Here is an 18,945-nt window from a genome sequence, read left to right on the forward strand (position 1 = left end):
ACTCCACTCAATGCCACATAATTGCACTGCACACCATGCCACATTATTTCACTACACAGATCCAATCCACGCAACACAATTCCACAACCAACAATTCCAATCCAAACCATATATGTCCAATTGACACCACACACATTCCCTCCACTCCGAACAGAAAACGCATAGGTAAAATACATTGTCCATTACAACATCAATAGCTCTAACTCTCACCTTCTGATGTGTCCCAGCAGATCCTGTTTCTGGAGCTGCAAACTTGCTGGCTGAAATCAGCTCTGTGCTGCCTCAGAGGAGAAGTGCCCTGTGGTGAATGCTGTCTCTGGGGCCCCCACCCCATCCATTCCCCTGTCAGCTCTCCTCTGTGCTGCCTCCTGCTCTCTCTGGGGCCCCCACCCCCATCCTTGTTCCGGACTGGCTGGTGGCTCTGACTGAAGAGAAACAATGTAACTTGTTACATTGTTTCTCTTCAGTCCTGGGTCAGCGCAGGAGCTCAGTGCAGGCTGCTTTAGTTAGAGAGAGAGGCTTGATTTAGAGCAAGCCTCTCTCTCACAACTCTCTACCGAAGAGCTGAGGGGGCCCCCTTCATTTACTGAAGAGTGGGGGCCCCCCCGCACCGCGGGGGCTGCGGGGGTGTTTGTTACGCCCCTGATCGAGCCGTCCATGCGGGGGTGGGAAAAGGACGCTATTACAGCAAACCACTCTCTGTGATACAGTCACTATGTAGGGAATTCCCACTAACATCCCACAGCAAGCTTCATTATTTAAAAGCAAATAACTACCGTTAGCAAGCAGCGTAAAAGACGGTGTTATAACTGGCACAGGGATCCGTTTCAGGACAAAAGCTAAATTAGGAGCGTGCACATTACATGCACCATGCAATCGAATGTGCCTACACACAACAGAGTGATCCGGAGTGGAAGTGCACTCTTCACCTTTCAAGTATACCTCTTTTCCGTCTCTCATACACCTATACGTGAATGGGAGTGACCAAACTTCGTGCAGGAAGGCAGTACCAAGTTGTTCATATCTGCCAAGGGCATAATGTTTCATGCACCAACTGAACTTAAACAGGGGGAACGGTAATGTGATCAACCCATGTATAAGCCACACAGCGGAATTTAATTCAGCAACAGAGAAAGGTAAAGGTTCTAACTTTTCAATGTGCAGTAATGAGTATGTAGCATCTTTCATGGACATGAACTGTTGTTTAGCAGTTAAATTAAAAGGAAGGAACAAAGATGAAGTGTTCATGTAATCTCAAGGGACTTTCCCAGCCTTTAACGTTTGCAACGTCCATGCAAACTGCATAATAGAACGCAATTGATTTTGACCATGATACAATACAGACAAATCATCTTGCACAATGTCTACCACAGATGAAACAATATTATCTAAGGTATAAATTCTGGAAGACAGGGTGTTAATGCTATTATCTATTACAGCCAATACTTTCTCCATATTGGCTTGGTCAATAGCTCGTAATCTGGATGCAGCCTCAATCTGTGAAAGCTTCCACACTTTGTTGTAAATAGCATACACCCATCTCTTGGACCTGCCAACCGCAGGACCCTTAACAAAATCATTCAAATCTATTTTGACGTTTAATTGTGCTAAATGAAGTTTAACAGATGCTAAGGTGGAATGTTGCAGCCAAGATTGGCATAACTTCCCTACTGAGTAGGTAGTTACAGTGTGAGAAGACTCAAAACGGGGGTCTACACGAACTTGCGTATACCCCGGTGCCAAATCCAGAAACCGATGTTGACAGGAATCCGAACTCGTTTGCCACACCAACCACCCTTCCGGATTCAATTCAGAAATATTGAAGGATGTGTTGGAAATGTATGACTGCAACGTAGCAAGGGACAGATCCGTATGATTACCCCAATTTAGATAAGCACCCAGACCCGGAATGGAGGGAAAATTTAATTTTTTAGAAGTAGCCAATCCAAAACAGGTGGTCTGAAAAAGGGACGAATTTAAAAATAACATGTAATTCGGGATAAGACAGGCACAATGCAAAGCTTCTGTTCCCTGTACCTGCCACGGTTTAGAACCCCAAACCGATTTAAGATCGATAGTAGCTTTCCACAGATCATATCCTCCAATTGCCAACTCGTCCATAAAGGATTTGGAATACAACAATTTGGTGTGTGTCAGTCTAACTTTAGAAGCAGACTCAGGCGCAACCTTAAAATAAAAGGAGGCCGGATTCGACACACTGAAATCAGAAAAATATGTGAATTTGTCCACTAACGTGGTGGATCTGCCCAACCTAGGGGCGGGACAGTGCCCCCATTGTGTAAAATTTACAAAATTTCTAAACGTATTTGCTTTGTGTAGGAAATGTGTGCCATAATGTTGATAGCAGAATTGCTCATCATAATTAGCAGTATCTAAATACAAATCCTCAGCATCAAATGCAGCATAATATTTCAAATCAGAAAACAGTGCTTCTATTGCTTGTACATCCCAATCACCTGAGTGGATGTTCTGCTTGACGACATCACCCATAGAAACACGAAATACATTTGGCACATTAATTACTTCAGTGGGGCCATGACTTTGAAATTTTACAGCATCCCAAGCGATCCCATCACGTACAGGCCAGGCAGTAATGTTCACAAAAGTCTGGTCCCTTTTCATGATATGTGATGAGGAGTGGGGGGCCAAAGTTCCATCAATTAGTCGAATTGTAGATCTTTCTTTCAGGTAGTGTCCATTGATGAGTCTAAAAAACACTACCACAAAGCCAATTGACATAAATAAAAAAATACATATGAGCACCAGCCACATGTAAGTCCAAGGGGGAATTAAAAAATGTCTTTTGAACCAGGCCACAAAAATCGAAACTTTGGACGGGGCAATGGAAGTCATTGAATTAGTCAAAAGAGTATCGCGCCTGGGTAACTGTGGTGGATTGTAAAACAGGCAATGGAACATCCGCAGGATAAGCATACTCAACATCTTTAGGTAGACCACCAGGTGTCGGTGGCAATAAAGGACCAGTAACTGTATGCATCTCGACAACAACATAAGGCTCAGTGTTATAAGCTGGGGCCACAACAGAATTTCTCAGCATCGAAGGGCAAGAAACTGCCGGTGTCATACTCAGAAGAATCGGCCACTCGCTGTAGCTTGACATTGTCAATAGAGATGTACCTGTTATCCTTTCAACCAGGAAGTGGAGGTAAAATGACTGTTCGTGTACCCTGTACTCCAAGCACTGGAACTGGTGCACGATAAGAGGGGCCGAATTCCTTCTTGTTCTCCACCTTCTCACGGACCAGATCACCAACTCGAGGTAGCCAGCCGACTACCGGAATCTGAAGCGCAGCATCAGATGAGGAGGGTACGTGTTCCTTCGCTAGACTGTCTCTGGCTTCTTGAAGATTCTGCAATACAGCACAGTGATCATCTACGTCAAAGGGTGCGGCCGACGCCGCCATGTCTAGACCATCAAGGTCCGGGACAAACATTCGTATGCCAAAGAGCATCATGTATGGGGTCCACCCACCCAGAGACCTTCTAGGGAGATTTTTAAGTGCATGTTGCACGTCATATAAGTGAGCTAGCCAGTTCCGGCCAGTACCTAAAACCCTGGCTGTCAAAGATTGCTTAAAGTCACGGTTCATTCGCTCCACTACACTATTACCCTCAGGTCGGTATGGAGACGAAAATTTGACTTGGACCCTCAAATTTCTCATGGCTTCTTTGTACGCCTTAGAGACGAACGCAGGGCCCTGATCCGAATAAAAGGTACCACATGCAAAACTTCCAACAAAGACACGCAAATCCTTTATGACAGTACGGGCATCAGTACTCCTTTGTGGCCACACCCATAGAAAACATGTGCACGAATCTACTGCAACCAAGATGTATTTGTACGCAGTATCAGAGGTAAATGGACTGCAATGATCTAAATAAACACAACCTAGTGGCTTATTAGATATGTACAACTGAGTCTGTGGTGGGTGCGCCGCAGTTGAAGGTTTTATCTGCTAGCAAATGTCACAATTAAGAACATGAGCTCGGGCTTGTTTATATAAACCGCACCACCAGTAACGTTGTTGTAGCAGAGATACAGTAGCTGCAACGCCGGCATGCGCGGACGCCATGCCATCGTGAGCTGCTAATATCAAAGATGGTCTGCAGTCCGCGTTGGGAATCAATCTGGCACCAACGTCATTAATCCTCACTAATGGGACGTTATCAGGACTTAAGCGATAATGGTAACGAGAAGGGAAAACTCTTGGAAATTTCGTTCCCTTCTCTGTAGCAGCAATAGCTGCCAAGATGTCATCATCGATCTTACTTTTGGATCTTGTAACTGCTGCTACTAAGTATGTTGCTACTGCTGTTTTTGCTGCCTCGCCAGCGAGGCTGTTGCCGACAGCATGGACACCAAGTCGTTGGTGACCAAGAGTGTGAATAACATTCACGAGAGGCAGATGTTCTTTAGTTCTGCCACTCGAACCCAAAGCGTTTTATGCTTAATCTTGCTACCTTTGGAATCATGGTAATCGTTCTGAGACCAAAAATGTAGATTGTCGTTGTATGATTGGACACAATAAAATGAGTCACTCACTATAAGGATAGTGACTCGGGGATCAGCAAACTCTAGCGCTAGCACCAGAGCACGAAGCTCCGCCAACAGCGCGGTACAATCACCCAATGACTGCGTATGCACGACATCATATTGGAAATCACCATTTACGAAAGTACCGACCACAATTGCGCAGGCCGCTGAATAGGCGTGCTTTGATACAGTTGCCGGTTGCGCAGAACCGTCAGTGTAAATGACACAATGGTAATCCTCGAGCGGGCGCAAAGACAGAGGAGCTGGATGAACGAATTCATACTGCAAAAACTCCTGAGTCTGAAGTGCCGCGTCAAAGATATATGTGACGTCAGGCGATGTCAAGGAAGTGGCCCATTGTATCCACCTTGGATGCAAAGCCTTAGAATTTGGTACACTTGCTTTTGTCACCGCCTCAAGGGCAGGATATGGTGTTACCACCAACATGCGTTTACCTTGCGATAGCGCTCGTTCTTTCAGAATCGCCATCTGCACTGCCATCAGAACTTTCTCGACAGCGGAAAATCGCAGTTCAGCCGAAGTGTACAAGTGTGATTTGTAGGTAATGGGGACGTTGTCGCCCTCATTGAACGTTAAGTATGTGAAACCCACTGCGCCTGGCACAATTCTTATGACCAGGTTAGTGTGGTGATCACGCATCAGTAAGTCGTTTGAAGCAAGAAGATCAGCTTGTAATGACTGCAATATAGCTGAATGCTCTGGCAGCCAACATGATTTGGAAAAAGTAGGTTGTATTAAGGCATAAAGCGGCTTAATACGCTGGGCATAATCCGGAATGTAAGTTCGACCGAAATTCAGAAAACCCAGCAGAGATTGTAATTTCTTCAGTGTCGTGGGAGCACGTAGGCATGCGCATTTCTCTAGGAAGTGCGGAGCCAATCCTCGACCTTCAGTGTTGAGTTCGTATCCCAAGAACAACACTGTATATTCCGCAATGTGAGACTTCGCAAAGTTGAATTTGTAACCGAAGTAGTCTGCAAACAAAACAATAATGCGAACAACGCGACGGAGATGCGGTCCCAACTCGTCATCTGTGAGATAAATATCATCCACATTCGAGTACGCATCAGGGTCTATGCTCTCTAACAGAGAGACCACGCGAGCGGCAAAGACACCAGGGCTGTTTTTATAGCCCATTGGTAATCTTTTGAAATGTTTTTGTGTGCCACCCAAGGTAAATGTCGTCCACTCACTACTAAGAGAGGACAGGTTATGGCTGTAAAAGCCATTGGAAATGTCAAGTGTGGTTTTAAACCATTTTCTCACGAGACTATCGACGAGAGCCGAACTGTGAGTATTTTGTACCGCGCATGTCCGGCAATGAGAGTTTAAATGCCGGTAATCCAAAACTAGGCGGTACGACCCGTCAGGCTTCGTCACAGTGAATAAAGGATTATTCATTGGTGACACACATGTTTCAATTACTCCTTGATATTCCAATTGTTCAAGGATAGACGCAACGTGAGGTCTTGCTTTGCGACGCATGGGGTATTGGGTTGTGGCTGGGGCGTGGATTGCAACGGAATCTCATGGCTGGGAGACAATTTATCCCAGCCAACCTGATTACGATATAACGCAGGTGCGAGCACCTGAGCCCACTCCTCGGCGTACTTTTTAGCTTGGTCCTTCGGCACAGTGTGCGCAAAGTACGGGACGATCACCTCCTCCCCTCTAGGAGCATCTAAAACGAAAGCCGGGGGCCAATCTGCCTCCGCCAATAGAATATCATAGGAAGTGGTTAGATTATCCCAAAAAAACCCTTGAATTGTACGTTGTATGTCACCCTCAATTAAAAGGACTATATTATACAGTCTATCAGGGGGAGCCACTCGAGTGTCAGCAGTTTCAATATTCACGAATGTATCAGTTGCTGTCGCCACCAGATATGAGCAGCGTTAGTGCCCATGTCAGGTTCTGAAGCTGCGTCCGTACTATCTGTGGCATACCTCGCTGTTAGTGCAGCAACTTTCTTTTTCTGAAACGGGGGTCTTTGACGTGCAGACTCGTCTTGCTTGCCTTTGCCGTCAGTCTGGCGGGGTTGCTCACGACCTTGGGCACCCTTTCCTTTCCCACGGTCTCCGCCACCGGATTGTGAAGCCGATGTTTCCTGTGAAGAACGAGGAGAGCGTTGTTCAGAAACCTGAAATCTATCAGGTGACTTAATATGAGATCGATCGCGCAGATCATATGTGCGTTCGCTAGACGACTGTACGGGTGAGGCAGGATGAGACCCCTGTTTCTGTTGCTGCTTCCCCTGTTTCTTTGCTCTCCAACTTTGTTTAGGAAAATTGGGGCGTTCGTCTTTAGTAGACGAGCTCACCTTAGTTTGTTGTACTATATCAGGAATGATTACAGTTGGTTTTACACCCAAAGCACTACGGCCCACGGTCCTGTATGCTTTCGCAATTATTTTAGCGAACTCCTTGGGCTTGTCGAGTTCATCCACGCGGTCCATCATATTTGCAACTTGGAACTGCATGGCATATCCTTTGAGGTTGCCCATTACCATGGAGCATACCACATCGAAGCTGTCAACAAGCCTCCTTCCCATTTCAATAGCAGCCTCCTCACCGTGATTCTCTTGAACCTTTTTGATGACGGACGGTAGTACAGACATAGACGGAGTGCCATAGCACTTCGAATAGGTCGCGGCAAAGACCTTACCCCAGTTAGTGCAATCGGCCATATGCGGGACCAGGTCTTTCGGCAAACTAATGGTGAGGATCCTGTGTTTCTCCACAGGAGTGGTATGCGGAAAAACCGCCTCCAGTTGGTCAAATTTCTCAGCAAGCCAGTAAGGAAATTCATCCTTATTTTGGGGGCGCTTGCCGACTACCGAATTAACCATAACAGGACTAATAACCACCGCGTGGTGGTCCGTTGGTTGTCCCGCAACAGCAGGTGTTCCCACCTGCACGTTGCGCGACACGTACTGCACTAAAGCCCTATGGACTGTAATCAAGGCTGTGTGTAGTACTCGCAACTCAGCCACCGCAACCGTGAGATAGCGGGGATGAGGCGTAAAGCCGGCCAGCACCGGCCATGTGGCCCCTGCAATGGACAACGGGCCCATTCTCGCCGGTGCAACCGCATGGGGAAGGGCGCCATTAAACCAAATGGTATGCTGCCAGGCAGAGATTGGAATTTCTTGTGTCCTATACGGGGTATAGACCGCAGGCAGCTGTGTGGGAGTAAAGGTATGAAACGTATCACCGTCATCCACTGCCGGAAAAGTCACCCATGAGTAAAACAACTCATACGGGTATGACGCATCAGCGCTCACCACAAAAATAACAGCCATCCCATCATCTGGCACCCCATACGTCGTCAAATGACGGCGTAGAGGTGCACGACTATGCGCGGCTATGTCTACCGCCATTAGGACACACTAAAGAGTATCAACGATATCAACAGTAGCACAGGGGTTCAGTAAAAATAACCTTTTTAATGATCAAGCTTGAAGGAACCTATTAGTCGAAACACAGGTAAGTTAAACCGTCACTCCCGTCAACCGGAAACCAAAGTGAGGGTGTTGTGGACTAATATAAGCACTTCTAAGGCGTTTCAAATCAATAGACCAAACGTTAGGTGCGCCATGATGCAGGGATTCTGCTTATGCACAGAACTATGCACAGGAAACCAGGACCTCAGTGAATTGTGGTGTACCAAAAACTCACCTCAGAACCCAGAACCCCTTATCCGACCAGCATCAGTGTCCCATTCGTTATCCGTGGTTTAGCTCGGCAGTCCCAATGTATAGACAACCCAGAACAAGCGACTTAGTGTATTTCTCAGGAATGGTGGGAATCAGAAATACCTGTTCGTAATTATTCTCAAATCAGTCAACAACAGAATAAACAGACAAATTATTAAAATCAAAACCATAAGTATAGTTACAATACCATAGAAAATGAAAGGAGTAATTATACTAAAATGACAGTGGATCTCAGCCACCTTCCTTTCGCTAGCAAACTAATATTATTATTATTAGACTAGTAAAAGGTCTCTAGGCTTGAATGGGGAATCCCATACCGTAAAGATCAGCTCAGTGAGATCACATCACAGGAACAGCTAGGCTCTGCTCCTGGGAAAGCTCTTCTGCCGAATGTAATGAAAAACATGTAACACTGCAATATTAAAAGCACCCGACTTTCAGGTATTTGCAGCTGCGTGCGTGTTATGGCTAAATAGTGGGCCGATCAACCTGAACCCAACAACATGCACCGTCTAGCGACCCAGACTGTTTCTTTACACGATGTACAGACCAAGGTCGCTGCTCACTGTTTGGGATGTGAACAACAGACAGTTCTCATGTGAAGCAAAGTCGAGCAAGCATTTCTCAAGTTAATAACATGTGACTACAGTGTTGTGAGCAAAAGCAGCAAAAGCGGCAAGATGGCTTTCTAACATCTAACGCGGTTGTGCTAACTTAGCATTGTACATATACAGATAACGATCTTCACTACACAGGGGAGTCACTCCTTGACTCCAAGGGAGATTCTTCAGTCTTCCAGAGATAGTGGAACGTCGAAGGGCCAGGATTCTTCTTTGTAGAGCGTCGTCCAGGGTAATCTGAATTGCATTGGCAATGCTTGGTATCTTATAGCGGAGATAAGGGAGGGACTAGCTCTATGACCACTCCTCTAGGAGGGTCAGGGTAGTGGGTGGTTACACCCACTTCCCTTTGTCCAGTTTCACGCCAGAGCAGGGGCAGGTAGCCCCTGAACCGGTTTGAGCTGGCATATGCACAGAGCAGCCTACTGCTCCCCCAGTGCAGAACTTCAAAGCACTCTAAGAGTGCACCCACCCAGCTCCAATACACTAAATCCTGTCTGGGAGGTGGTGACACCTCCCTGTGACATGATACCTTTTGTTGGGCATCCTCCCCTGCGAGTTTCGGTCAACAGCAGGAGTGCAGCCCAGTGTCTGTGCTGGTGGCATCCATTTTGTGGTGCCAGGGCTCTAGAAGATTTCTACCGTTTAGTGCAGTGGGTACATGTCATCCCCTCTAGAAGGGTGGGATCATACCCCCACACCAGTTACTGGTGTGGGGGTATGATTCCAAGTTGTTTGACACCAAACACGGCATGTTTTGATGCAGTAATTCCAAAGTTAGCATTTACCGCGAGGTTATAATGCACTTAACAGTATATGGTTTAACCGCATCCACAAACAGCAGCAGAGAATAGACTCTGTCAGCTGCAGAGTGGTCCTGCTCATGCAGAAGCACCCCCTCACATAGTAAACCAAGCACCCTGCCCTCAGGATTGTTAGGGCCTGCAATAGGGGTGGCTGATAGGTTTATATGTGTGTGTATGGTGAGATATAGGAATCTATACCTCAGTGAGGAGTGCTAACACTACCTCACACAGGCTGCAGTAGCAGGCATGTGGTGTCAGATTGTGACTGCTTCCCAGGGGTGGCATAATACATGCTGCAGCCCCTGGTAGGCCTGTGAAGTACCAATGCCCTAGGCACCTAAGGTACCCTATACTAGGGGCTCATAAGGTACCACAGTATCCAATCACTAATGCATCTAATATGCACACCAAGTTGTTTAGAGAGATCAGTGAGACTGGGGCCCTGATTAGCAGGGACCCAACCAGACTATAGCCAGAAACCAGTGTATACATCAGAAAAAAAGTGGGGGCAACATAAGTGCAGAGCCTACTCTCCTACACTTCCCTGGACCGAAAACAAGTTTCCTAGGACCGGTGTCTGGCATTTCAGCCGTTTTCAGCCAGGCTTGCTTGAATCCAGTGGCAAAGTGAGCAAGGGACTCACGTCTGAGCATACCCTGCCAACTTATGGCGAACAGAGAGGTACAAAAGGGGGTGGTGATGGACGGAGCATCAGGACCAATCAAACACTCACACCCAGTCAACAGATCTGGGTTTGATCCATCACCGTTCTTTAGCCCACTCTGCCACCCCAGTTCAGACAAGGCCATATGCAAATCAGTCTGACCCTGTGCCTCATGGGAACAGTCCAGCCAGACTGCCAAACAATGCCTTAACTGGACCGGAAACACACTTCCTAGGACCGGTTTCTGGCATTTCACCCTTCTTCAGCCAGGCTTGTTTGAATCCAGTGGCAAAGTGAGCAAGGGACTCACGTCTGAGCATACCCTGCCAACTTATGGCAAACAAAGCAGTACAAAAGGGGGTGGGGATGGACGGAGCATCAGAACCAATCAAACACTCACACCCAGTCAACAGATCTGGGTTTGATCCATCACCGTTCTTTAGCCCACTCTGCCACCCCAGTTCAGACATGGCCATACGCAAATCAGTCTGACCCTGTGCCTCATGGGAACAGTCCAGCCCAAACTGCCAAGCAATGCCTTCCCTGGACCGGAGACAAGCTTCCTAGGACCGGTTTCTGGCATTTCAGCTGTCTTCAGCCAGGCTTGCTTGAATCCAGTGGCAAAGTGAGCAAGGGACTCACGTCTGAGCATACCCTGCCAACTTATGGCGAACAGAGCGGTACAAAAGGGGGTGGTGATGGACGGAGCATCAGAACCAATCAAAAACTCACACCCAGTCAACAGATCTGGGTTTGATCCATCACCGTTCTTTAGCCCACTCTGCCACCCCAGTTCAGACATGGCCATATGCAAATCAGTCTGACCCTGTGCCTCATGGGAACAGCCCAGCCCGAACTGCCAAACAATGCCTTCCCTGGACCGGAAACAAGCTTCCTAGGACCGGTTTCTGGAATTTCAGCCGTCTTCAGCCAGGCTTGCTTGAATCCAGTGGCAAAGTGAGCAAGGGACTCACGTCTGAGCATACCCTGCCAAATTTTGGCGAACAAAGCGGTACAAAAGGGGGTGGTGATGGACGGAGCATCAGAACCAATCAAACACTCACACCCAGTCAACAGATCTGGGTTTGAACCATCACCGTTCTTTAGCCCACTCTGCCACCCCAGTTCAGACATGGCCATATGCAAATCAGTCGGACCTGTGCCTCATGGGAACAGTCCAGCCCGAACTGCCAAGCAATGCCTTCCCTGGAAACAAGCTTCCTAGGACCGGTTTCTGGCATTTCAGCCGTTTTCAGCCAGGCTTGCTTGAATCCAGTGGCAAAGTGAGCAAGGGACTTACGTCTGAGCATACCCTGCCAACTTATGGCGAACAAAGCGGTACAAAAGGGGGTGGTGATGGACGGAGCATCAGAACCAATCAAACAATCACACCCAGTCAACAGATCTGGGTTTGACTCATCACCGTTCTTTAGCCCACTCTGCCACCCCAGTTCAGACATGGCCATATGCAAATCAGTCTGACCCTATGCCTCATGGGAACAGTCCAGCCCGAACTGCCAAGCAATGCCTTCCCTGGACGGGAAACAAGCTTCCTGGGACGGGTTTCTGGCATTTCAGCTGTTTTCAGCCAGGCTTGCTTGAATCCAGTGGCAAAGTGAGCAAGGGACTCCCGTCTGAGCATACCCTGCCAACTTATGGCGAACAAAGCGGTACAAAAGGAGGTGGTGATGGACGGAGCATCAGAACCAATCAAACACTCACACCCAGTCAACAGATCTGGGTTTGATCCATCACCGTTCTTTAGCCCACTCTGCCACCCCAGTTCAGACATGGCCATATGCAAATCAGTCTGACCCTGTGCCTCATGGGAACAGTCCAGCCCAAACTGCCAAGCAATGCCTTACCTGGACCGGAAACAAGCTTCCTAGGACCGGTTTCTGGCATTTTAGCCGTCTTCAGCCAGGCTTGCTTGAATCCAGTGGCAAAGTGAGCAAGGGACTCATGTCTGAGCATACCCTGCCAACTTATGGCGAACAAAGCGGTACAAAAGGGGGTGGTGATGGATGGAGCATCAGAACCAATCAAACACTCACACCCAGTCAACAGATCTGGGTTTGATCCATCACCGTTCTTTAGCCCTCTCTGCCACCACAGGTCAGACATGGCCATATGCAAATCAATCTGACCCTGTGCCTCATGGGAACAGTCCAGCCCAAACTGCCAAGCAATGCCTTTCCTGGACCGGAAACAAGCTTCCTAGGACCGGTTTCTGGCATTTCAGCCGTCTTCAGCCAGGCTTGCTTGAATCCTGTGGCAAAGTGAGCAAGGGACTCACGTCTGAGCATACCCTGCCAACTTATGGCGAACAAAGCGGTACAAATGGGGGTGGTGATGGACAGAGCATCATAACCAATCAAACACTCACACCCAGTCAACAAATCTGGGTTTGATCCATCACCGTTCTTTAGCCCACTCTGCCACCCCAGTTGAGACATGGCCATATACAAATCAGTCTGACCCTGTGCCTCATGGGAACAGTCCAGCCCGAACTGCCAAGCAATGCCTTCGCTGGACCGGAAACAAGCTTCCTAGGACCGGTTTCTGGCATTTCAGCGGTCTTCAGCCAGGCTTGCTTGAATCCAGTGGCAAAGTGAGCAAGGTACTCACGTCTGACCATACCCTGCCAAATTATGGGGAACAAAGCGGTACAAAAGGGGTTAGTGATGGACGGAGCAACAGAACCAATCAAACACTCACACCCAGTCAACAGATCTGGGTTTGATCCATCACCGTTCTTTAGCCCACTCTGCCACCCCAGTTCATACATGGCCATATGCAAATCAATCGGACCCTGTGCCTCATGGGAACAGTCCAGCCCTAACTGCCAAGCAATGCCTTCCCTGGACTGGAAACAAGCTTCTAGGACCGGTTTCTGGCATTTCAGCAGTCTTCAGCCAGGCTTGCTTAAATCCAGGGGCAAAGTAAGCAAGGGACTCACGTCTGAGCATACCCTGCCAACTTATGGCGAACAAAGCGGTACAAAAGGGGGTGGTGATGGACGGAGCATCAGAATCAATCAAACAATCACACCCAGTCAACAGATCTGGGTTTGATCCATCACCGTTCTTTAGCCCACTCTACCACCCCAGTTCAGACATGGCCATATGCAAATCAGTCCGACCCTGTGCCTCATGGGAACAGTCCAGCCCGAACTGCCAAGCAATGCCTTCCCTGGACCGGAAACAAGCTTCCTAGGACCGGTTTCTGGCATTTCAGCTGTCTTCAGCCAGGCTTGCTTGAATCCAGTGGCAAAGTGAGCAAGGGACTCACGTCTGAGCATACCCTGCCAACTTATGGCGAACAAAGCGGTACAAAAGGGGGTGGTGATGGACGGAGCATCAGAACCAATCAAACACTCACACCCAGTCAACAGATCTGGGTTTGATCCATCACCGTTCTTTAGCCCACTCAGCCACCCAGGTTCAGACATGGCCATATGCAAATCAGTCTGACCCTGTGCCTCATGGGAACAGTCCAGCCCGAACTGCCAAGCAATGCCTTCCCTGGACCGGAAACAAGCTTCCTAGGACCGGTTGCTGGCATTTCAGCCGTCTTCAGCCAGGCTTGCTTGAATCCAGTGGCAAAGAGAGCAAGGGACTCACGTCTGAGCATACCCTGCCAACTTATGTCGAACAAAGCGGTAAAAAAGGGGGTGGTGATGGACGGAGCATCAGAACCAATCAAACACTCACATCCAGTCAACACATCTGGGTTTGATCCATCACCGTTCTTTAGCCCACTCTGCCACCCCAGTTCAGACATGACCATATGCAAATCAGTCGGACCATGTGCCTCATGGGAACAGTCTAGCCCGAAATGCCAAGCAATGCCTTCCCTGGACCGGAAACAAGCTTTCTAGGACCAGTTTCTGGCATTTCAGCCGTCTTCAGCCAGGCTTGCTTGAATCCAGTGGCAAAGTGAGCAAGGGACTCACGTCTGAGCATACCCTGCCAACTTATGGCGAACAAAGCGGTACAAAAGGGGGTGGTGATGGACGGAACATCAGAACCAATCAAAAACTCACACCCAGTCAACAGATCTGGGTTTGATACATCACCGTTCTTAAGCCCTCTCTGCCACCCCAGTTCAGACATGGCCACATGCAAATCAGTCTGACCCTGTGCCTCATGGGAACAGTCCAGCCCAAACTGCCAAGCAATGCCTTCCCTGGACCGGAAACAAGCTTCCTAGGACCGGTTTCTGGCATTTCAGCCGTCTTCAGCCAGACTTGCTTGAATCCAGTGGCAAAGTGAGCAAGGGACTTACGTCTGAGCATACCCTGCCAACTTATGGCGAACAAAGCGGTACAAAAGGGGGTGGTGATGTACGGAGCATCAGAACCAATCAAACACTCACACCCAGTCAACAGATCTGGGTTTGATCCATCACCGTTCTTTAGCCCACTCTGCCACCCCAGTTCAGACATGGCCATACGCAAATCAGTCTGACCCTGTGCCTCATGGGAACAGTCCAGCCCGAACTGCCAAGCAATGCCTTCACTGTACCGGAAACAAGCTTCCTAGGACCGGTTTCTGGCATTTCAGCCGTCTTCAGCCAGGCTTGCTTGAATCCAGTGGCAAAGTGAGCAAGTGACTCACGTCTGAGCATACCCTGCCAAATTATGGCGAACAAAGCGGTACAAAAGGGGGTGGTGATGGACGGAGCATCAGAACCAATCAAACACTCACATCCAGTCAACAGATCTGGGTTTGAACCATCACCGTTCTTTAGCCCACTCTGCCACCCCAGTTCAGACATGGCCATATGCAAATCAGTCTGACCCTGAGCCTCATGGGAACAGTCCAGCCCGAACTGCCAAGCAATGCCTTCCCTGGACCGAAAAACAAGCTTCCTAGGACCGGTTTCTGGCATTTCAGCCGTCTTCAGCCAGGCTTGCTTCAATCCAGTGGCAAAGTGAGCAAGGGACTCACGTCTGAGCATACCCTGCCAACTTATGGCGAACAAAGCGGTACAAAAGGGGGTGGTGATGGACGGAGCATCAGAACCAATCAAATACTCACACCCAGTCAACAGATCTGGGTTTGATCCATCACCGTTCTTTAGCCCACTCTGCCACCCCAGTTCAGACATGGCCATATGCAAATCAGTCTGACCCTGTGCCTCATGGGAACAGCCCAGCCCAAACTGCCAAGCAATGCCTTCCCTGGACCGGAAACAAGCTTCCTAGGACCGGTTTCTGGAATTTCAGCCGTCTTCAACCAGACTTGCTTGAATCCAGTGGCAAAGTGAGCAAGGGACTTACGTCTGAGCATACCCTGCCAACTTATGACGAACAAAGCGGTACAAAAGGGGGTGGTGATGGACGGAGCATCAGAACCAATCAAACACTCACATCCAGTCAACACATCTGGGTTTGATCCATCACCGTTCTTTAGCCCACTCTGCCACCCCAGTTCAGACATGACCATATGCAAATCAGTCTGACCATGTGCCTCATGGGAACAGTCTAGCCCGAACTGCCAAGCAATGCCTTCCCTGGACCGGAAACAAGCTTTCTAGGACCAGTTTCTGGCATTTCAGCTGTCTTCAGCCAGGCTTGCTTGAATCCAGTGGCAAAGTGAGCAAGGGACTCACGTCTGAGCATACCCTGCCAACTTATGGCGAACAAAGCGGTACAAAAGGGGGTGGTGATGGACGGAACATCAGAACCAATCAAAAACTCACACCCAGTCAACAGATCTGGGTTTGATACATCACCGTTCTTTAGCCCACTCTACCACCCCAGTTCAGACATGGCCATATGCAAATCAGTCCGACCCTGTGCCTCATGGGAACAGTCCAGCCCGAACTGCCAAGCAATGCCTTCCCTGGACCGGAAACAAGCTTCCTAGGACCGGTTTCTGCCATTTCAGCTGTCTTCAGCCAGGCTTGCTTGAAACCAGTGGCAAACTGAGCAAGCGACTCACGTCTGAGCATACCCTGCCAACTTATGGCGAACAAAGCGGTACAAAAGGGGGTGTTGATGGACGTAGCATCAGAACCACTCAAACACTCACACCCAGTCAACAGATCTGGGTTTGATCCATTACCGTTCTTTAGCCCACTCTGCCACCCCAGTTCAGACATGGCCATATGCAAATCAGTCTGACCCTGTGCCTCATGGGACCAGTCCAGCCCAAACTGCCAAGCAATGCCTTCCCTGGACCGGAAACAAGCTTCCTAGGACCGGTTTCTGGCATTTCAGCTGTCTTCAGCCAGGCTTGCTTGAATCCAGTGGCAAAGTGAGCAAGGGACTCACGTCTGAGCATATCCTGCCAACTTATGGCGAACAAAGCGGTACAAAAGGGGGTGGTGATGGACGGAGCATCAGAACCAATCAAACACTCACACCCAGTCAACAGATCTGGGTTTGATCCATCACCGTTCTTTAGCCCACTCAGCCACCCAGGTTCAGACATGGCCATATGCAAATCAGTCTGACCCTGTGCCTCATGGGAACAGTCCAGCCCGAACTGCCAAGCAATGCCTTCCCTCGACCGGAAACAAGCTTCCTAGGACCGGTTGCTGGCATTTCAGCCGTCTTCAGCCAGGCTTGCTTGAATCCAGTGGCAAAGAGAGCAAGGGACTCACGTCTGAGCATACCCTGCCAACTTATGGCGAACAAAGCGGTACAAAAGGGGGTGGTGATGGACGGAACATCAGAACCAATCAAAAACTCACACCCAGTCAACAGATCTGGGTTTGATACATCACCGTTCTTTAGCCCTCTCTGCCACCCCAGTTCAGACATGGCCACATGCAAATCAGTCTGACCCTGTGCCTCATGGGAACAGTCCAGCCCAAACTGCCAAGCAATGCCTTCCCTGGACCGGAAACAAGCTTCCTAGGACCGGTTTCTGGCATTTCAGCCGTCTTCAGCCAGACTTGCTTGAATCCAGTGGCAAAGTGAGCAAGGGACTTACGTCTGAGCATACCCTGCCAACTTATGGCGAACAAAGCGGTACAAAAGGGGGTGGTGATGGACGGAGCATCAGAACCAATCAAACACTCACACCCAGTCAACAGATCTGGGTTTGATCCATCACCGTTCTTTAGCCCACTCTGCCACCCCAATTCAGACATGGCCATACGCAAATCAGTCTGACCCTGTGCCTCATGGGAACAGTCCAGCCCGAACTGCCAAGCAATGCCTTCACTGTACCGGAAACAAGCTTCCTAGGACCGGTTTCTGGCATTTCAGCCGTCTTCAGCCAGGCTTGCTTGAATCCAGTGGCAAAGTGAGCAAGTGACTCACGTCTGAGCATACCCTGCCAACTTATGGCGAACAAAGCGGTACAAAAGGGGGTGGTGATGGACGGAGCATCAGAACCAATCAAACACTCACACCCAGTCAACAGATCTGGGTTTGATCCATCACCGTTCTTTAGCCCACTCAGCCACCCAGGTTCAGACATGGCCATATGCCAATCAGTCTGACCCTGTGCCTCATGGGAACAGTCCAGCCCGAACTGCCAAGCAATGCCTTCCCTGGTCCGGAAACAAGCTTCCTAGGACCGGTTTCTGGCATTTCAGCCGTTTTCAGCCAGGCTTGCTTGAATCCTGTGGCAAAGTGACCAAGGGACTCACGTCTGAGCATACCCTGCCAACTTATCGCGAACAAAGCGGTACAAAAGGGGGTGGTGATGGACGGAACATCAGAACCAATCAAAAACTCACACCCAGTCAACAGATCTGGGTTTGATACATCACCGTTCTTTAGCCCTCTCTGCCACCCCAGTTCAGACATGGCCATATGCCAATCAGTCTGACCCTGTGCCTCATGGGAACAGTCCAGCCCAAACTGCCAAGCAATGCCTTCCCTGGACCGGAAACAAGCTTCCTAGGACCGGTTTCTGGCATTTCAGCCGTCTTCAGCCAGACTTGCTTGAATCCAGTGGCAAAGTGAGCAAGGGACTTACGTCTGAGCATACCCTGCCAACTTATGGCGAACAAAGCGGTACAAAAGGGGGTGGTGATGGACGGAGCATCAGAACCAATCAAACACTCACACCCAGTCAACAGATCTGGGTTTGATCCATCACCGTTCTTTAGCCCACTCTGCCACCCCAGTTCAGACATGGCCATACGCAAATCAGTCTGACCCTGTGCCTCATGGGAACAGTCCAGCCCGAACTGCCAAGCAATGCCTTCACTGTACCGGAAACAAGCTTCCTAGGACCGGTTTCTGGCATTTCAGCCGTCTTCAGCCAGGCTTGCTTGAATCCTGTGGCAAAGTGACCAAGGGACTCACGTCTGAGCATACCCTGCCAACTTATGGCGAAAAAAGCGGTACAAAAGGGAGTGGTGATGGACGGAGCATCAGAACCAATCAAACACTCACACCCAGTCAACAGATCTGGGTTTGAACCATCACCGTTCTTTAGCCCACTCTGCCAACCCAGTTCAGACATGGCCATATGCAAATCAGTCTGACCCTGAGCCTCATGGGAACAGTCCAGCCCGAACTGCCAAGCAATGCCTTCCCTGGACCGAAAATCAAGCTTCCTAGGACCGGTTTCTGG

This window comes from Triturus cristatus, chromosome 1_1, assembly GCF_964204655.1.
Source record: "Triturus cristatus chromosome 1_1, aTriCri1.1, whole genome shotgun sequence".
Classification (NCBI taxonomy): Eukaryota; Metazoa; Chordata; class Amphibia; order Caudata; family Salamandridae; genus Triturus; species Triturus cristatus.